This window comes from Oryctolagus cuniculus, chromosome 8 (assembly GCF_964237555.1).
Source record: "Oryctolagus cuniculus chromosome 8, mOryCun1.1, whole genome shotgun sequence".
NCBI classification, from domain to species: Eukaryota; Metazoa; Chordata; class Mammalia; order Lagomorpha; family Leporidae; genus Oryctolagus; species Oryctolagus cuniculus.
Window position 1 is genome coordinate 17851077 of NC_091439.1, and position 22348 is coordinate 17873424.

A 22348-nucleotide genomic window follows, 5' to 3' on the forward strand; every position below is an offset into this window, starting at 1 on the left:
AAAATGAAAAAAAAAAAAATTACAAGAAATGGTAGATCTGTGTTTTGCCTCTGGTTATGTTGGATGGTCAGTTCATCTCTGTAGACCTCCATTTTACTCCATTATAATTTAGAGTAAATGCTCTCCATTTACCTGGAGATTTTTCCCAGTATTCCTGAGTCTTTGGCAGTTATGGAAGTTCATTTGCTAATAAAAGTCCTTACACCTGTCTAGCATGTTTATGAGCACTAGTCATCATTTTAGAAGAAGTTTCTGGTACAGAGCCAGAAGTCTGGCCTTGCTCTCATTCATCTCTGCTCCTTCACATGAATGTTCTTTCCCTATAAACCTCCTGCCAGCTGCTGCACCTATACCTCATGTCCCTGGCTTTTTAAGTAATAACCAGAAGTGGTTTTCTCTTCCACTCTTCATTCTGAATGTGTGCGCTTTATTATAAATAGTTTCCTTGTCCCAGAGTACAGAGACCGATCAAACCCACCTTCCTTAGCATCTCTAGACCACATGATATGTAAATGTGACTCTTATTCCAACATAACTGGAGCATGCCACGTCTACCATCTTAATGCTTTATTGTTTTTTTTTCCCAAATAGTCCTGTTACTAGGTAAAACCTTTAACCAGAGAATCCAATCTGAGTCTGTTTCCATTATTTTCTGTGTTGGCAACTATCTCAGAAGTTTGGGGGACTTAATCATTTATCCTAAATCCTAATTTCAGTGATGGTGTGGCACATGTTTCTTCATATGTAATCAGTCTTCATAATGATCTATGTGAATGAATTGATAAGACAAAAGAAACTTTCAGAATAAACCCTTAATGTGTTAATATGTATACTCTTACATATCAGTGTTTACTTCTTATGTGATACAAATTAGAATGATTTTGTTGCATTGCAAATCATATGCAATATATCTTAAACTTTTCCATAAAGAAATATTCATTATAGATAATTATCTTTATTCTCCAATAATTGTTTACCATCTTAGGAGGTTTTGCTGTTTTACTCACAAGCATGTTTCTATTTCTCATATGTGTTTAATAATTATTTAAAAATTATATGCCTATATCTGTGGCTGATGGTAACTAGCAGTGGCTTCCTTCTGGTTCTTTTTGAGGGGAAAGTTTGTTATGCATCAAATTAGATCATATTCCTTTGCCATTTTCTCCCATTCTATATCATTTTTTTCTACCACAACCTTTTGTTTTCATTCTCCATCTAAAGAGGTATAGTGAAGTTTCTAAAGCTTTCAGACATATACCTCATACATGTGTCTTGAGAAATAGATGCAATGAAGGAGGTTTGATATCTTTATAATGATAATTTAATGGCCGTACTACTTGATGTTAGGAAATTCCTCAAAGTGAAAGTCGGAATGAGATTACAATATGTGCAGTCATTAAGAATATCTGATAGGCACAGTATGAATCATAGATTAAAATGTGTTCTGACTTAAATTTGAAGCATTAACTGAAACAATTCTCCATAGAATAAATAGTATCTTGACCTAGATTTTGATTATTATCTTTCATTCAATCCCAAGAAGACCTTCAAATTCACTTGCCTGGGGCAGTCATAAGCTCCAGGTTTTTCGTGCTCATGAAAGAAAGATAAGAGTAACTCTTGAGAAGTGAGAAATTCTACAGTGAAAACTCAGTGTGGGGTTATCTCTTTGTGTCCTTTAGCCAAATCAGTCACAGCTTTGTCAAATCTTAATTTGTCCTTATCAGTTAATTTGACTCTGTAACCATAATCCAGGTTATTAACTGTAGCATCACTATAACTAAGTGTAGACAAGGGTACCATTTACCTGCCCCCTCCCATGTATATGTTACAACCTATTCCCCAAGGTGCTGTGTTAGGAAGCTGGGCCTCTGGGAAGTGATTAGGGCTCAAGAATGGGATTAGCACTCTCCCAAAAAATGAGGGACTCATCTTTGAACAAAACCAGCCAGAGCTTTGATCATGAACTTCTCAGCCTCCATAACTAAGAGAAATAAATGTCTGTTGCTTATAAGCTGCTGGTTTATATTATTTTGTTTTAGCAGCCGGAATGGACTGAAACAGAGAGAATAGTTTAAGTGAACTTGGGCTATAGTCCTAAAAGACACATAACTCACTCAAGTCTCAGTTTAGATTGCACTTTCACATGGTAGTCTTCTCTAACTACCCAATAGAAATAAACGTCCTCATACATATGTCCGGGCATGCATGGATCTGCACAACCACACACATATCACTCTGTGTTATGTTTTATTTGATTCACAGCCTCCAAATCATCTTGTTCACTTAGTAGCTGTCTCTCATTCTCCCCATTAGAGTATGGTGCTCACAAGGCCCATTAGACTGAAAACTCGAGTGCTTTGTTTAGCGCTATGTGAGTATTTTCAGAATGTAGAAATGGCACACGGCAGTATAGCTAATAAAAGAATATTGTAGTAAAAAGCCTGTTGTTTACAATTTCACATAGGCTAAAGAACTAAAAGACTTATGACAGTTTCATCTGAAAATTCAAAAGAAAGTTATCTAAAATCATGTTATGAAAATCAGTCTGCTAAGGTCACAAACCAATATGTAAAATAGAGTTCTTGAAAGGATTGAGGTCTGAATTAAAATGCATGATTATTTGTATTTCTTATTGCAGGAGGATTATGAAGAAAAGACCTAGAACTTATAAATTATTTTTCTGCAGTAATCATAATATTAAATTGTGTGATACCTATTTATATGAGGATTAGTGTATTTGTACATAAATGGTGGTATGTCGTTTTGTGATTTTTGCAGACTTAAATCCCAAATTTTCAGCTGAATTAAATAATCCCCACAAGTTTTTTAAGTATTGTTTATTTATTTGGAAGGTAGAGTAACAGAGAGAGAGGGAGAGGATGAGGGGGAGGAAAGAGAGAGGGAGAGAGAGAGTCTCTTCTATCTGCTGGTTCACTCCCTAAATGCCTGCAACAGTGGGGGCTGAGCCAGGATGAATCCAGGAGCCAGTAACCGCATCCAAGTCTCTCACATGGGTACTGGAACCCAAGTACCTGGGCCGTCATCTACTTCTTCCAGGTTCATCAGTAAGAAGCCGATTGGGCAGGGGAGGTGAAATTCCATCCCAGGAACTCTGGTTTGGGATGTGGGTGTTCAAAGCGATGCCTTAACCCTCTGAGTCACAGTGTCTGCCCTCCCTAACCCCCATGTGTTTTGAAATTGGGAAAACAGACAAATTAAATGACTAATACTTGCTTGGAGAAGCAGAGAGATACTGAAAGAGGCTGCTCCCAGAAGAGCAGTATTTGAATATGAGATCCTTGTGTCTGGTTTACAGCTTTGCAGATTCAAAGACAAATGTTTAACCTTCACCAAAAGGTAATCAGGAAGTAAAAAACTGATTTTCTTTTTTTTTTTAAAAAAGATTTATTTCTTTATTTATTTGAGAGGTAGAGTTGCAGAGGGAGAAAACAAGACAGAGAGATCTTCCATCCATTGGAACATAAGTTGGTTCATTCCATAACTGCCAGGGCTTGGCCAATCTGAAGCCAGGATCCAGGAGCTTCTTCAGAGTCTCCCACATGGGTACAGGGGCCCAAGCACTTGGGCCATCTTCTGCTGCTTCCCCAGGCCATCAGCAGTGAGCTGGATCAGAAGTGGAGCAGCCGGGACTTGAATTGGTGCCCAAATGGGATGCCAGCACCGCAGGCCCCAACTGATTTTCATTAACCAAAATTCTTAAAGGTGTAGTTTAACACTCAGCTGTGGCATTGCCTGTGTATACAAAGGCTGTTGATTTTTGTGCATTGATTTTATATCCTGCTACTTTGCCAAACTCTTCTATGAGTTCCAATAGTCTCTTAGTAGAGTTCTTTGGATCCCCTAAATAAAGAATCATATCATCTGCAAAGAGGGATAGTTTGACTTCTTCCTTCCCAATTTGTATCCCTTAATTTCTTTTTCTTGCCTAATGGCTCTGGCTAAAACTTCCAGAACTATGTTGAATAGCAGTGGTGAGAGTGGGCATCCCTGTCTGGTACCAGATCTCAGTGGAAATGCTTCCAACTTTTCCCCATTCAATAGGATGCTGGCCATGGGTTTTTCATAAATTGCTTTGATTGTATTGAGGAATGTTCCTTCTATACCCAATTTGCTTAGAGTTTTCATCATGAAAGGGTGTTGAATTTTATCGAATGCTTTCCCTGCATCTATTGAGATAATCATATGGTTTTTCTTCTGCAGTTTGTTAATGTGGTATATCACATTGCTTGATTTGCAAACATTGAACCATCCCTACATACCAGGGATAAATCCCACTTGGTCTGGGTGGATGGTCTTTCTGATGTGTTGCTGCATTCTATTGGCCAGAATTTTATTGAGGATTTTTGCGTCTATGTTCATCAGGGATATTGGTCTGTAATTTTCTTTCAATGCTGCATCTTTTTCAGGTTTAGGGATTAAGGTGATTCTGGCTTCATAGAAAGAGTTTGGGAGGATTCCCTCTTTTTCAATTGTTCTGAATAGTTTGAGAAGAATTGGAGTTAGTTCTTCTTGAAATGTCTGGTAGAATTCAGCAGTGAATCCATCCGGTCCTGGGCTTTTCTTTGTTGGGAAGGACTGTATTACCGATTCAATTTCTTTCTCAGTTATGGGTCTGTTTAGGATTTCTATGTCTTCCTGGTTCAATTTAGGTAGGTTGCATGTGTCCAGGAATCCATCCATTTCTGATAGATTTCCCTGTTTGCTTGTATACAACTCTTTGTAGTAATTTCTGATGACTCTACTTTGCCAACTTATGTTCAAATCTGTATCTGATGATGCAACAAAGATGAACTGCTTAACTCAGGACAGAACTCTTTTGTCAATGTACAAAGGAGATTGTAGGTCAGAAAGTCCACTGGTGAGCAAAGGATTAGAAATAAGTCAGATAGCTTAAAAGACGTGCCTACCAGGCTTTGACCACCTGTAGGATTATATTACTCTAGTGATATCTCTGGCTTGACAGCTAGAATTGGTCTTTGCCATCAGCCTCAGTATCTTTGGACACTCTGGGAGGACATGAGGCAAAGTCATGCTCATATTCTGCCTTTTGCTGTTTGTCACAGCCGTGACACAGTCTCTTCTAGGCAACTTGTATTTCACTGGAATTGATTAGAGACAATTTTCCACACGACAGCTAAGTCTTTATAATCACAAGTCTTTAATGTCAGAGGTAGCACTTTTGCTAGCCATTTCATATAATAGTGTACTTTTACTGATGATCAGTCTGGTGTGTGATAGGTGAATTTTACAGCTCTCAGTTATATTTAAAAACCTCTTCCTCTACCTGTTTTTAATCCTTCCTAATGCACCTTCTTTGGCACCTGTAGCCCCTATGAACTCGTGACATACATCACATTTTCCTTTATTAAATAATTATTAGCCTAGCTAGTTGTGATGGTGCTAAAAATGGAAAAATGACAAATATTTTTATTATGTATTTCATCAATATTTTAGAGGATTTTTGCAATTATTTTATTGCAGTTTTCAACTTTTTCTCTCTGGAACATAAAAGTGATGAAGGGGAAAATGGAAACATTATGATAGCATTTTAGGTGTCAGATTTCTTGAAAATATTTTACCCTGTCTTCAGTGTGTTGTGGAACAGTGAAACATGACACACATAAATCTTCTGGAATTTATTGTCTTAACAACTTGCACAATGAACTGTATCTACAGGAAACTCAGACAATGAGAGTTTATTTAATCATTAGCACACTGTATTCATCTATCTCTCAATCTAAATTTTTTAAAAAGCAAGGTTATTTGGGGTGTTTTTGAGGCTCATTATGGATTTTGAGTTAGACTGCCTTCTTCTTCCATATTAAAACAATGGGAATCATCAACTGAGCAAGGTTCTGCTTATATGAAAATAGGCCTTCTACCAATGAATTCTGTGCAAAATTGGGTGCACAACATCCATTTTATTTGTGGTAATCTCATATTCAGTTAAAACAGCATAGTTGGATCTGTGTTTGCACCTCTAAAGCATCTATTCATTCCATAAATCTTGCACCAGTCAAAGGCAGTTACTTGATAAAACTTTTGGGGTTGACAAGGAGCCAGCCTGAGCAATGAGAGAAGCACACATCAGAAAGCAGGAAGGGGAAGCAGTAAACCTCCAGTGGTGGAAGCCAGCCTGAACGGAGTGCTGAGACCTCGCTGTTCTTTCATAGAGTGAAGGATGCACTGGCACACTGATGAGGAGCGAGTGCAAGAGTATGAGCAGTGCATTTATGACGTGAAAGGTGCAGGATGCTCTAGGACGATGGTGGAAGTGTTAGGAATGGATACAGCTTGCTAATCAAATTGATCAGTTTTGTCAGTAGGTGACAGCCAATCAGAGGATATGGAGACTATATTATTGATGTGATTTAGAAGAGCTGCAAAGTTGCACCTTCAAAAGTACCATTCTTGTCTGTTGAGGCAGAACTACTCAAAGTCTCTAGAACATCACGGTTAGGAGCAAGGACTTTGGAGTGAGAATGCCTGAATAAATCCCAGCTCTGTTGCTTGTTAGCTGGGAAAACTGAAGCCGTACAGCAGAACTGGGTGCATCCTGCACTTTTGCAGGTAGTTTCACAAAGCAGAGGCAGGACTTACCCTGTGCAGACTTGAAACAATTTATTCAAACAGTAAGGTCAGCTGGGAGGCTGGTGCTGGTCTTGACTACATTCAAGTCCAGTGCAGTCTAGTCCAGGCGGTTAAGAGCACATCTCCACCAGGAATCCCTCAAATTACTCATTCAGGAGAGGTAGAATATTAATCAGGTCTTATTTGCAAAGAGCAGAAACGACCAAACTTGAAGGGTAGAACAACGCCAAATGTCATGCCTCATAATCAGTCCTGTGGAGACCCTGGTGCTTTCCAAATCTGCTGGTTTGGAGCCCTCTACAGTGCTGCCTCTGAAAACCGGGTGTGGAGTGACCCCTGTTCCTGGCCTTGCAGCCAGTGACTCCTCAATGACTCACTTCTGGTTCACCAACTACAGCAGATGTGCCTCATTGGCTGAAGCTGGTGATATTTCCATGCTCTCCTTGCAAAGGAGTCTGGGAAATCAGTTTTCAGGCATACTGAGCGTCTACAGATGGAAGCAGACTCTTACAAGGTACAAGATTTCCTAAATATATCTGGAAGATTCAGATGCTGGGTGAACAAAAAGAATGGGTCCGACTGCCCAACATCAACACGTACTATTAGCCCCACGTTTACATAATGCAATTCTCTTTTACACAACCAAAATCTGATCATTCCATTCCCAGTGGGAGTCAACCAGAAAATCTCAGCTGTTTCTGCTTTCAGATCTTTGTCCAACATTACTCAGTGTTATTCATTCTCCCTCAGTTCTTGTATGATTTCCTGTCAATATTTTGAATAAATGCAAACTTGTTTCTGTAACTTGTCATTCAAATGAAAGTTGGCATAATTTTCATTCTCCACTACTTATTTTCTTTTGTTTCTATTTAAAGTTCTTCAAACTCCATATAGTTAGTGCTCTGTGAGTACATTCTCGTGGCCACTGCAACAGATAATAGATCCTCCATTATCTGGTTATCCCAGAAAATAATATAAAAATAGTACTGCTAAAACTGTACACAGAACCACGGAAATTACTCTTGTTTTTATTCTTTGATGTGTAATATACACAAATCTGCCAGCCTGTCAGCCTGTTTAGGTTTATTGCTATGGTCTGAGGGTGCCTCCCCAATTCATATGTTGACATTGAATCTCTGATGCGATAATATTGAGAGGTGGGAATTTAAGAAGGTGACTAAATCAAGCAGGTGGAGCCTTTATGGATAGGATTACAGTCCTTATAATGGGATTTGAGGGAGTGAACACATGCTCATCTGCTCTTCCACCACCTGAGGACACAGTGTTGGGACCCTCTGGTGGATGAAGCAACTGGGAAGCTCCCTCCAGACACCCAACTACTGCTACCTTGATCTTGTTTCACAGGCCCCCAAACTATGATAAACAGAGAGAATGGAGGACAGACATCAGTCTAGTTCTCTCTGTTGCTGATATAGATGGGTCACAGAGTTTAAAAGAAACATGTCTTCTGCATGTTTTTCTTCACTTCTAGGCTGTAAGTTCGTTGAAGACATAACTTACCTCTTCACATTCCCACTTCAGCAGAGTGTATGGCTTGTTTAAATAATGGATGGATGGGTGGGTGTGTGGATTTAGAATCTGAAATTCAGTGCTTAGAACTGCTACTTCATATGCTTTCCTCTGTTATATCTGATTCAGCTGTCATTTGTACTTTTATTTAATATGTTGTTTGCCTGAGAGACTATACTGGAAGTTAAAGTAGAATTTAACTAAATATGATGTTTGTCATCTTGTTCATAATGGTCTTTGAGAAATTTCATTATATTTTATATTTTGTTTATCAATTTAAAACTCCCCTTGCACATACACAGTTACATTTTTTCTTGGAAAGCAAAAAACTTCACTTCTGAATTACATTTAAACATATTATCATGTCTCTTAATAAAATTACATTTGTGTAGACATTAGTAGCTCAATAGAAGTATATGTGTGTGTGTGTGTGTGTAGGTGTATTATCAGGTACATTCACAATTAAATTTTAAAGAGATCTGGACAACTATTGGAGCCTATTATTTTATGGAGATTTGTCTCCATCAATACAACACATTACTGTTATAGCTTTACTCATGGTAGGCAGGAATGAGCTGATGAGTAAAATTAATCATGAAGTATATGTGGATAGTCAGGTTCATATGGTATTTTTTAAAATTAGTAGATTTGGCAGTTTGGCCAGCAGAATTGCATTAAAGCTGCATTTCAGAGTATGAAATCAGTGAATAAATAAGTTCAGTTCTAACAGTGTTTATAAGATTTTAAATGGAATTTGGTTGTTTGTATACTTTGGATTTAAAAACAAAGTGATGTGTACACATCGAGGAAAAAACAGCTACGTCTAATTTATAACCAGTGAAATTCAGATAGGATGTCAAGTGAGATTATATTTTCAGATTATATTTTTTTAAAAATTTATTTATTTATTTGAAAGGCGGAGGGCTGGCACTGTGGCTCACTTGGTTAATCCTCTGCCTGCGGTGCTGGCATCCCATATGGGCGCTGGTTCTAGTCCCGGTTGCTCCTCTTCCAGTCCAGCTCTCTGCTGAGCCAGAGAGGGCAGTGGAGGATAGCCTGAGTGCTTGGGCCCCTGCACCCACATAAGAGACCAGGAAGAAGCACATGGCTCCTGGTTTTGGATCAACCCAGCGCCGGCCGTAGCTGCCATTTGGGGAGTGAACCAATGGAAGGAGGACCTTTCTCTCTGTCTCTCTCACTCTCACTGTCTATAACTCTACCTGCCAAATAAATTAAAAAAAAAAAAAAGAAAAGAAAAGAAAGAAAGGAAAGGCAGAGTAACAAAGAGACAGAGGCAGAGGCAGAGAGAGAGAAGTCTTACATCCACTGGTTCACCCTGCAATTGGCCGAACAGCCAGAGATGTGCCAAACCAAAGCCAGGAGCCAGGGATTTCATCCAGGTCTCCCACGCGGGTGCAGGGGCACAAGGGCTTGGGCCATCTTCTACTGCTTTCCCAGGCCATAGCAGAGAGCTGGATAGGAAGTAGAACAACTGGGACTCGAACCGGCACCCATATGGGATGCTGGCACTGCAGGCAGCAGCTTTACCCGCTGTGCCACAGCGCTGGCCCCTCAGATTATATTACATCAGATTCTATTTTCAAGGGAGGCCAGAATGGCTTTCCAGGGTTTCTTGAAGGTTGATGGTTTTAATGAAATCATTTTCCAGACCCTCACCTTTCAGGGGGGTCTTTTCTGACATTGCTATGCCTAAGTCTCATTTCTTCACCCACCACTGCTTCATTGCTAGCCCCATTTCATTTTTACCGAATCTTACAAACAAAAGGGTAATTCGAGAATGTATAGTCCACACACTCTTTGCTGATTCTATTTGGATCTTAAAAATTATTTTTATAAATTCTTTTAATTGCTAGACAATTACAACAATTGCAGGAAGGTTGTACATATTGGTAAAATCTGCAGAAAGGCCTTCAACTTTGAATTCAACATAAAAATTATTACTTGCAAGCATTGACAAGCCAATAGTTTTTCAAAAGTATTAATACCTGTATTACAGCATAAAGCAGTATTTTAAACATAAGTTCATTTTACAGTTAAAACATTTTATATACAACTCTAGAGAAATCACTGCACAGATAGCTCCACCTTAAAGTGGGTTATAATTTAAAATTCAATTGAATTGTTTGATACATAAATTGCTGTAGGAAACAGTATAATGATAACATTTTCCAGGCTAGCTCAACAGGCTCTTTCAAACCAAATGGTAACTGAATTACACATTTGTGAATATTATTTGAGTTCTGGGATCAAGAAAAAAATGTCTGCTTAGTTAATCCAAATAGTCATTCTTTGTACAATTAAGTTGCGTGAAGTAAATTCCTATAGCTCTTCCCTTGTATTCTTGATGCAGTGCACTGTTTATGTAAGAACAATAAATATTTACTAGACTTCTCCCCTCATTTATTATACAAATGTAAAATGAACCAAAAAGCATTTTGCCATATTTTCAGCCAGCTCAAAAACACACCAACATTTGACACCATATAAATAAAATATTTCAGTCTAGAGGTTTTAAACTAATTTGATCAAAATTCTATATAATAGCAGATGAATAAATGAATTGTTATATATACTCTGATGCAATTTCTTAATTGAATCTTAGAATTTCAACCATTAATTTAGAAAACATATAATGTATTAAAATGTTCAGTGTGAGTAACTGAAGTCATCTGTAATTAACTTATTGATTTGTATCTTTAATTACATTTTATTAGCTCATTTGTATTATCTAATCTTTAATTATTATATAAATCAGTAATATTTGCTTATGGTTTTAAAAATTTACTAGCTTTAGAAAAATTAATTTACTGAACAGTATCAAGGACTCACAAAAATCACTGGGAAACTGATGAACCAGAGTTGAGAGGGGAATATATCAAGGCAGATCCTGGAAAACAAAAATTGCAAAATTATTTTATTATAGGAAGCAGCTGTAGAGGTGATAAGAGACCATAATTCATATCAGCTTCCAAAACTCAAAGTAACTAAATAAGCATTTGAAGGTTCATGTGCAAATTTCAACAAATTATCCTCCATATTGGAGTGTTCAGGCGTCTAAACGTACTACTCTCTCCAAAAACATTTTCACCAGGCAAAAGACTCCTAAATTCTCATAAAATGTGAATCTTTCCTTTTAGCACATGTTTTTTGTGCCAAGGCATGAAGAATGCCTGCTATTTCTTGATCGCCAGGTATACTAGAATACCTATCAGGGGCTGACGCTGTGGTGTAGCAGGAAAAGCCGCTGCCAGCATCCCATATAGGTGCCGGTTTGAGTCCTGGCTGCTCCACTTTCAATCCAGTTATCTGCTATGGACTGGGAAAGCAGTGGAAGATGGCCCAAGTCCTTGGGCCCCTGCAACCCAAATGAGAGACCTGGAAGAAATTCCTGGCTCCTGGCTTCTGATTTTGGATCGGTGCAGTTCTGGCTATTGTGGCCAATTAGGGAGTGAACCAGAGCATGGAAGACCTCTCTTTCTCTCTGCTTCTCATTCTCTCTGTGTGTAACTCTGACTTCCACATAAATAAATAAATCTTAAAAAAAAAAAACCTATCAATATAGTGACCCAGTACAGCATTCTGTGATATGGTAAAATAAAAAAAGGTCCCAGTAGCCTAAATAGCAGCAAAACACCAGAGTTGACAGATCACTGATTTGGAAAATAAAAGTGCATTGCTCTCCCTGCTAGGTAAAAGCAACCTGTTTCTGATTTGTTTGCTTGCTTCTCCTTTATCAAGATGTATGTGTTGGGTGTTGGAGGAGGGGTGGGAGGACCCCATATGCTACATACTAAGTTGTCCCAGCAAAAAGGGCTCTGTTGGGAACAGCAGCAGAATTAAAGTTTCCATCAAGTTATCTGTTTCATCTGCAAGACATAGCACTACATCTGTTCTGCTCAGCTGACCTAAATAATTAAATGAGAAGATGCAAGAAATTAGGAATTTTCAAGAGTAAAACTCCTCCCAGAAATAAAATATTACTTTTGTTTTATTATTTTGATGGAGAAATGTAGGGTTAGCTTGCAGCCAACTCATAGTAGCTTTGTGTTCATCTGGAGCTGTGATATTTTCCCTCCACCTGGATAGCAATGCAATATACTGAATAGTGGCGATAATGTGTTGTTTAATAACATAACTGCCCTGCATCTATTCTTTCTAGCTTGTCTGTGTTGGTTGTTAGTAATATATAGATTGATAATCTACACCTGTCTCACCTCGTTCCCTAGCCTTGTTCTGGCTCTACAACCAGTGGAGAATAAAGATCCCTGCGTAAACTTTACTTCTGTAGATGAACTACTTCCTGTGAATGAACCTGAGGGAGGACACAGAAGTTGCCTCTGAGTGTTCAGAACCAATGTGAACTTTTCTTCAGTTTTCTTTAACCCTGTTTCTGTGTATCCTCTGCCCATAGGAAACCTTTCTGAGTGAACCTCACTAGAATCCACTAAATTCTTTTCATCATTTGACCCAATGCCATGACTACATGAAGGGAAAGTTTCAAGAGCCTCCTCCTGACCCTTTCCTACCATAATAACCTGTATTACATATGCCAGGTGGCCAGAAAAATTGTCTGCAATTGTTATGAATGTATCTATACACTCAAGGGAATAATTATAGGATGTACTCAGGGTCCAATAGGTTTATTTTAGAATTGTTTTTAAAAAAAAAGTTTGTTTACCTAAACTATTAGAAGGGTATTCTAGGTCCCTAGAAATTACTGAGATTTGGTGTCTTCTGTTTAAAAGTCCAAATGTTTAGGATACTCTCCTTTTCTCAGCACAGTTATTTGAATAAATAGAGTTACCTTTGAGAAAGAATAAGAGACAGATTCTGCTGTGGTTCTAAGAGGACTTGGATCCCCAACTCATGCACATCCTTATTGTCCAAAGTCATAAGTTAATGGTACTTGGAAGGTGAGGACTTGATCCGATTAGGTTGTTTAGGAGGTGGGCCCAGTGAAGGCCCATTGGTTACTGGGATTGCTCTCAGAAAGTCATTCATGTGTCAAGGTTGGTGCTAAAATCTGAGTTAGGCCTACCCCATCTCTCTGCTCCCTGGCTCACCAGGTTATCATTGTTCCACATGTACTCTGTCCTTGCCATCCTTCCACCTTACCTCACCACACAATCAGATCAGTGAGGCCTGCGCAATTTTGGACTGTAAATATGCAAAACCATGAGCCAACACACAGCTCTTCCTTCATCAGTAGGCTGCATCGCATACTTAGTTATAATGATGAAAAGCTGACTAATCCAGTGTCGCAGTGTGCACTGGCTGTGTTACATCTAAACTCTGAGGTCCAGTGCCTTCATTAAAGGGTCTATGAATCCATCCTGGAATAGGGTGAGAGAGCAAGACTCTCTGTTCCCCAAGTCATAACTCCAGCTAGGCCTCTGTTTACTAGATTTAGATTCTCCCCCGCTTTTTCTCACACATATCAAGTTCTAAGTAAGTGGGCTACCCACTAATATGATTCCTAGCAAGATCATGAACAATTAATCACAGCCTGAGATCTCCAAAGTTCAGGCTGCTCTAACGAGCACAATGGCACAACTGTGTTTTATGGTTAAATACGTCTAATCTCCTGCTGAGATGTAATGAGCTGGACTCTCCAACTGGGATCATTGCACGTCCGTTGATGTTATGGCATCCACTTAAATTATAACAACTCCCACCAGCACTTTTAACCGAGGAGAAGAAGTTAATAAAAACATGTAAATGCTATGGCCCCTTTCCTCTTTGTATCTCAAATCCTTGGTAAAGGGGAAATTTTCAAAACTTTCTTAAAGACCATAGTGGAGGGTGAGACAATATGATGTACACACACTGGTACTCCTATGTCTGGAAGACTTTAAATCTCTTCCTTCCAATTAAACTTGTGTTTGTTTTCTTTTTATTTTCTTTTGTCTTCTTTTGTGATACAACTTACTTTACTGTTGGTCAGGTTTTTGGCAAAACAGGAAAAGGTTAAATGGAATACACATATTCACTGAAAATAGCTCCTGGAGTTTAGAGTCTCTGGAAAATGTGAAATCGGACAAGACCCCCTAACATTTACACTAAAATGTGGCCCTTAAAGTTCCCCAGAAGTGCTATCTGGGGTGCCACATGTGCTACCGGAATTTGGGGTGCCATACGATTTCACCACGGGCTTATTACTAAATCCCCAGTATTTATAAGCCCGAGAGGGTTCTTGCCTAATATTTAGAGAAGAATTCTAAATATCGGCACAGGTAAATGAGGCAGCATGGTACGTTTTAAGCTTTTATTTACTGAGAAAGATGCATAGGAGAGTGAGAGCTTTCTTTAAGAGAGAGGTAAATAGGGGTTCATATCAAGCACCAGGAACCAGCCGTGTGGCAGAGCATCTCGGCCAGGAAGCCTAGGGTGCATGGCCTCCGGGTTACATGGTACAGAGGCGCAGGGGTACAGCAAGCCCACCTCCTGGCAAGAGTCCAGGGAAGAAGAGAAGGTAGGGACACACTGTGTCCTGGGCTTGTAACTCACTTCCAAAGGGGAGTGGTTAATTAACCTGATTGGCTGGTGGGCACCCATATGTGGCCAGGTAGGGGGATGAGGTCACACAGGGGTATGGTGAAGGCATGGTCTTCCAGTTCACATATCTAATCATTTTTAGCCTGTATGCCTGCCTACTTCAAATGCACTCATTTGACAAGTTAATTGTTTTGTATATTATGTCATATTCTTTTTCTTAAAGAACCTTCAAAACCTATGCTGAAGGAAAGCAAATTGCCTAAAATTTTACTGACATAAAATAACAAAATCACTTTGCCTCTCTCTATCATTGTCTGTGTGTGTGTGTGTATGTGTGTGTGTGTAAACACATGAGTCATCTCAGAGCTTGATTATTTTCACTTATTCCTCCAGAACCTTATGGGATCCCCTTCTTATTACAGATCTGTATATTATGAGAAGATGGATAAAAAAGAAATTAGTTTTTCTTCAAAGGAACAACTTTAGGCAAAGAAATAACATTTCAAGCAAGGAAGGAAGAGTCACATGAGACAAGGAAGGGAATTTTCTACGCAAAGATGCCTCAGTGGAAGATGAGGATTTTGGATATCCAAGGTTTTCTGAATATGCCATGATAGTCTCATTTCCATGGTTACAGTGATACTCTTTTCTGATGACTGCCCTAACACTCACAAGAGAGATCCGCCCAGGTTATAACATCAGGTTTTGCTCTGATTAAATTCCTGTTTTTTTTTTTTTTTTCAGGTGGTTGCATAAAGACCCTGAGATTTACAGTATGTTTTGAGACAGAACTTACTATTTTGAATCTGCCTCTCGTTTAAATTATCCAGTACCGGGGCTGGTGCTGTGGCATAGCAGGTAAGGCTGCCGCCTGCAATGCTGGCATCCCATATGGGCGCTGGTTTGAGTTCCAGCTGCTCCACTTCCTGTCCAGCTCTCTGCTGTGGCCTGGGAAGGCAGTGGAAGATGGCCCAAGCCCTTAGGTCCCTGCACCCATGTGGGAGACCCAGAGGAGGCTCCTGGCTCCTGGCTTCGGATCAGCGCAGCTCCAGCCTTTGAGGCTGGCTGGAGAGTGAACCAGCAGATGGAAGACCTTTCTCTCTCTCTCAATCTCCCTCTCTCTCTCTCTCTCTCTCTGTGTTTAACTCTGATTTTCGAGTACAGTGAATGAATCTTTAAAAAAAAGATGAAGGTATATATTTAAAAAAGAAATAAATTATTCAGTACCCCCGAAAGCAAGTACTTAACTGAGGTACTTGAATTCCTCATTATTTTGTGATGGTCTTTGGTAGCTCCATGGTATATTAGTTCTACCCTCAATGCATAATTGGTCACAAGTAATCTCAGTTGATAATTACTAGCTATTTCACCAAAGGAGGCATGGTTTTCCATGTTTCTCTACAAATTAAGAACCAGTGCTTTGTTACCTTTCGCTCAATGTAGATAACCAATCCCAAGAACTCTAGGTTTACTGAAGAATCTTTCCATAAATACAGTCTCTGGCTCCAGCATCTCTATCAGTTAGGACTTATTCTCAAGCAACAAAATTCTACTGTATTTAAACTAAAGGAAATAGATGAGAAGCTGAAAAATTGGACTTGGGAACTTGTAGGAATCAATGTAGATTCCAAGGTTGAGAAATCACACAGGCAAACATTGTCTTGATAGGACACCACAGAGGTGTGGAGTGAATGCCAAACATTCTCAGGTTATTTGTTTTGCTACTCGAAAAATTCAAATTCCAGGGTGGAATTCTAAAACTGGCCTGGCTTATGTTGCACCCTTGTCCTGAGTGTAGTGGTGTATAGGACACCTAATATTGTCCAACTGGATTCAGTCTGATGGGAAGAAATGTTTGCTCAGCATATATTTTTAGGAAGAATAGTAGATATATACTAGCCAACTTATGCATAAATAAATTAATCTGGTCTAAAGTTTTAGGAAGCGATTTTGGCTATCTATCATGGATTTAAGATAGGAGGTTTATGACTTGGCTATTATGGTTTAATCAGTGTTTCTGTCACTTTTCACCACATTTTCTATTTAAATATTTATTTATTTATTTGAAACTGGGTGGGGGAGGGAGAGATAGAGGGAGGAAGAGTAAGAGAGAGAAAGATATATATATATATATATAGAGAGAGAGAGAGAGAGAGAGATATTTTTCTTTCTTTCTACTGGTTCACTTCTCAAATGCCCACAACAGCTGGGCCAGGAGGAAGCCAAAAGCCAGGAACTACATCTGGGTTCTCATATGGTTGGCATGGGCCCAAATGGTGCTTGGGCCATTTCCTGCTGCTTCCCCAGGCACATTAGCAGGGTGCTGTGTAGGAAGCGGAGCACTTAGGATTTGAACCAGCACTCTGATATGGGATATAAATGTCCCATGTAGTAGCTTAAACCACTGTGCCACGATGCCAGCCCCACATTTTTTTGTTTTGATCTATGTTTTCTCTTCCTTACTTTTTTTTAATTTTCCTTATGTCTTATTTTCATAATCTTACCCTGAGAAAGATTCACAGGCTGTAAAACTGAGCACTTATATTTGTCTCTCTTCTCTTCAAGATCCCAGAGAAATAAAAATTTTAAATCATCACAAAGAAACATAAATAAGAGCAGCAGTGAAGTACTAGGAGATGTCAAAGTGTGAAATATTTTAAAAACCTTCCAAAGACAGGGTAGAAGAGAGCAGGTTGAAGGATGGAGAAGACAAAGAAAGCCCAGTGCTGAAGACATAAAGGGCAGTCTTTTCCTAGCATCAACCCTGGAGCCATTGCTCAGCATCTACAGATAAAGCATAGCAAGGGGAGGAGAGGAGAGATGATGAAGGAAATTCAGTCTCAGCAATGATACATTTTAATCACTCAGTGCCCCACTTGATCCCCCGCACATGCCAGATGCAGAGACGGAAGGAGAGCTTTAACCCAGGCAACTCCTTTATAAAACCATGAAACTGTCAGTGGAACTCATAGGCTCCGTGTTGACTCTTTCCTATTCTAACATAAAGGGCACTGTCTAATAGCTGGTTCCCTATCTGTCATCAAGGAGACATGACTTGTCCACTTCATCTATAGCTATGAAAAGTCTCACCAAGGCGTGGGTGTTTGGCTTAGTGGTTAAAGCACCTGTATCTTATATTAGAGTGCCTGGGTTCATGTCCCAGCTCTGCTCATGATTCTAGCTGCTTGCTAATGCAGATGCTGGGAGGCACAAAGCAATGGCTCAGGTAGTTGGGTCCCTGCCAGGAATGTGGGAGACCTGGATTAAGTTCTTGGGTCCTAACGTTGACCTGGCACGGTCCCAGCTGTTCTGAGTATTTGGGGAATGAACTAGTGGATGAGGAGTGTTCTCTCTCTTTCACTCTCTTTTGCAGCCTCTTCAAGAAATGAATTAAGAAATGAAAGAGTAGAATTACATTAAAAAAAATCATCCAAAGATGAAACTTGGTGAAAAATGGACCTATTTAGACAATAGAGGAAAATCACACTAAACATCCAATACTTCTTTTAAAAGGAAGAATTGAGGCCAGCGCTGTGGCTCAATAGGCTAATCCTCCGCCTGCAGCGCCAGCACCCCGGGTTCTAGTCCCATTTGGGGCACCAGATTCTGTCCCGGTTGCCCCTCTTCCAGGCCATCTCTCTGCTGTGGCCCAGGAGTGCAGTGGAGGATGGCCCAAGTGCTTGGGCCCTGCACCCCATGGGAGACCAGGATAAGCAGCACGCCGGCCTTGGTGGCCATTGGGGAGTGAACCAATGGCAAAAGGAAGACCTCTCTCTCTCACTGTCCACTCTGCCTGTCAAAAAAAAAAAAAAAAAAAAGAAAAAGAAATAATTGACATCTGTACCATTGAAGCTATTTGTCCCTGTCCCCCATTGTCCATTCTCATATGTTCCATAGTCATAGAAGCCCGGTTTTCAGCAAATCATATGGATAGCCCCCCAAAAGTCATATTTTTCAGCTTTTAAGTAGAAACATGGTGAAGGTCTTGCCAGTGGGACATAGCAAGAAGTGATGTATTCATTGTCTTGCAAAGAGCATTCCCTTATTCCCCCATGCATGGTTTCCCTGGGGAACCTACTAATACAGTGGCTGGATTCCCAATTAGATGATCTTAAAATGGAGTCCATCTACATAAGAGTCTGACACCATGGAGTGCCTTTCCAGTTCTGTTTTTTTTTTTTTTCTGTTACTAGCAGCTGAATCCAATGCTAATTAATACAGCTGCCAAGGACAATGAGCTATATATAATATAAATAAATGTCAACATTAAGCAAAGAATAGCTTTTCCTAGGAGGAAAAAGTAATTTAAAGGGAAAAAAAGGAAACTTAAAAATTAATCTATATATTCAGAGATTATTGAGATGATATTGCATCCATAAAAGAAGAAAAAGGTCTGTTAAAAAAGGAGTAATCAAAACATAAGAACTTGTCCTTTGCAACTACATGGATAGAAATGGAGGTTTTTATGTTAAGTGAAACAAGGCAGGCAGAAAGACGAGTGCTGCATGAACTCATTTATATATGAAGTCTAAACAAAGGTGACCTCACAGAAGTAAAAGTATAATTGGTTAACAGAAGCTGAGGAGGAAAGGGGGAGTGTAGAGAAGAGAGAGGTTGATTAATGGGTTCTAGTTATATTTAGCAAAGAGTAAGAAGTTCTGGGGTTCTACTGCACAGTTGGGTGACCGTAGATAATGGGTTGTATATTTCTCTACTAAACAAACTAGAGGATAGGAATTTGAAGGTTTTCACCATGTAGAAATTTTGAATGTTTGAGATATATGTACCCATTACACATGCATACAAGGGCTGAAACATCACACGGTACTCCATAAGTGTATGTAACTTTATGTATCTGTTAAAATTTTTAAGTAAAAAAATTAAAAAACAAGTAAGTAAGAAAAAATTGTCAAAAACTAAACATATGACTTCTACTCACAAAAAAATCAATAAAAGATTGGAAATGAATATTTTTAAAAATTTCTAGATCTTAGAACAAAAATGTAAAGGGAATGAAAATGAATGTCAGGGATAAAAAGGACCAGCCCCAGGGATTTTCATTGAATAAACAGAATCATGGAAAAAGGTAATAGAGAATGAGATATGGAAATTATTTTTAAAAAGAGAATAATTATCTAAGTCTAAGTTAGGATAGGAGGAGTACTTAGCTTAAGGTTTCTACCTAGGGACCCTAAGAAATGTCAGTACAAAAAGAATAAAGAGAATAACCTTAAAAATGCCTGCACTGAGAAGGAAAAAACAAAAACAGATCTCGGTTAGTGATTATGGCCATTCCCAGACAGCATGTTTTTCATTCAGACACATGGAATAATTGCAGTTACCTGGTGTCTTCACGTTGACATGGCCATTTGACTTGCTGTGGCCAATGAAATGGAGAGGAAGTATTGATATCATTCCCTGTGAAACCTTTAAATCCAAGGTGCAGTTTACTCTGTTTTCTCCACCACAGACCAGCAATACCTCAGATGGGAGCAGCTGTCCAGCCTGATTCTGGAGTTAGGACAGCCTGGCTTAATACCCAAGGTTGGCTTGTGGTGGTTACAAATCATAATTAAAAAATAAAATTTTGTTTTAGGCCACTGGGATTTGTGGTTGTCACAATCTTATTACAAGATCACATGCAAAAGAAAAAAATAAAATTGGTATATAATTTCTGCTCTTAGGTATCACATATTTTACTAGAGAAAAGTGAAATAACACCTTCTAAATGCTGAGAGAAGTGATCACTAAGACTATCTTACCTTGCTAAGCAGAGCAAGGCAAAATAAGGACATTGTTAGATACAAAAATGTTCAACCATTTACATCCTGTATAAAAAAAAAAGCGAGGGGTGCGGTGCTGTGGCATAGTGGGTAAAGCCGCCACCTGCAGTACTGGCATCTCATATGGGTGGCGATTCGAGTCCCAGCTGCTCCACTTCCCATCCAGTTCTCTGCTATGGCCTGGGAAAACAGTAGAAGATGGCCCAAGTCCTTGGGCCCCTGCACCCGCATGGGAGACCTGGAAGAAGCTCTTGGCTCCTGGCTTTGGATTGGTGCAGCTTTGGCTGTTGCAGCCAACTGGTGAGTGAACCAGCAGATGGAGGACCTTTCTCTGCCTCTCCTTTATTTATTTGAAAGGCAGAGTTACAGAAAGAAGGAGCGTGCACGAGAAAGAGGTCTTCCATCTGCTGTTTACTCCCCAAATGGCTACAACAGCCAGAGCTGGAAGCTGAAGCCAGGAGCTTCATTGGGGTTTCCCACATGGGTGCAGGGGCCCAGAGACTTACACCATCCTCCACTGCTTTCTTAGGTGCATTAACAGGGAGCTGGATTGGAAATGGAGCAACCTGGACTTGAATTGGTATCCATATGGGATGCCAGTGTCACAGGGGGTGGCTTTATCTGCTAAAACACAATGCTGACTCCTCCATCCTATAGCCTTTCTTCATGTATTACTTGGGAATGTGTTCAGTGACATGGGAAAGATTCAGAATAGTTTTCCTATTGCAAGTGATGATTATTACACTATAAACAAGGCCAGAAAAGTTATCTATAGTAGTTAAGAAGCACTGGTGGCCGGCGCCGCGGCTCAATAGGCTAATCCTCCACCAGGCAGCGCTGGCACACCGGGTTCTAGTCCCGGTCGGGGTGCCGGCTTCTTTCACAGTTGCCCCTCTTCCAGGCCAGCTCTCTGCTGTGGCCAGGGAGTGCAGTGGAGGATGGCCCAAGTGCTTGGGCCCTGCACCCCATGGGAGACCAGGAGAAGCACCTGGCTCCTGCCTTCAGATCAGCGCGGTGCGCCGGCCACAGCGCGCCAGCCTTGGCGGCCATTGGAGGGTGAACCAGCGGCAAAAGGAAGACCTTTCTCTCTGTCTCCCTCTCTCACTATCCACTCTGCCTGTAAAAAAAAAAAAAAAAAAAAAAAAAAAAAAAAAAAAAGCAGCACTGGCTTCCCCTACCAGGTGGGGGGAAACTTTTTTTCTGCCAAGGGCCATTTGGATATTTATAACATCATTTGAAGGCCATAAAAATATCAATTTAAAAATCAGTCTGCTATAGCTTTATTGAGTTTCCGGGCCCATCTGAGGTTGCCTTGGCAGGGTCAGACCAAAAGATTTGGTAGACCTCATACAACTCATGGGCAGGATGTTCTTCCCCAACCCTGCACCTAGAGGATTAGCAGCTGGGCTGCTCTGGGGGCTGACGTAAACTAAAAACCTTTCCCCAGACCAAAGGTGAGAAGAGGGCAATCTTGATGCTGTTCTGTGGGTGAGAGCATTCAGACTGATGTCAGTTGTGGCACCTCCCCTTCCTCCTTAAGTTCTAGATGGGGAAGGGAGAGCAGGAACTCCGAAGAATTACACAAGAAGAATCGGCTCCTGCAGCCTCCATCTGTCCGGTCACTCATTCAGTTAATTCAAAGAACACTGTGAGCACATACCAGTACAGCCTTGTACTGTCCCAGGAAATTCAGAAGACCATAAGATAGTCTCTGCTTTTGAGGAATTCCCAGTATCTCCGGGGAGGACTGACTCATATAAACCAGGCACCACACAGAGTGACACGACATGATAAGGGTAGGTTACAAGGAAGGAGAGGAGAGAGGGAGAGAGCTTTGTGTAAGAAAAGGTGGAGGTGTCTGAAAGTTCTCAAAGCTTTCAGAAGGGCCTGAATCTAGATAAAGT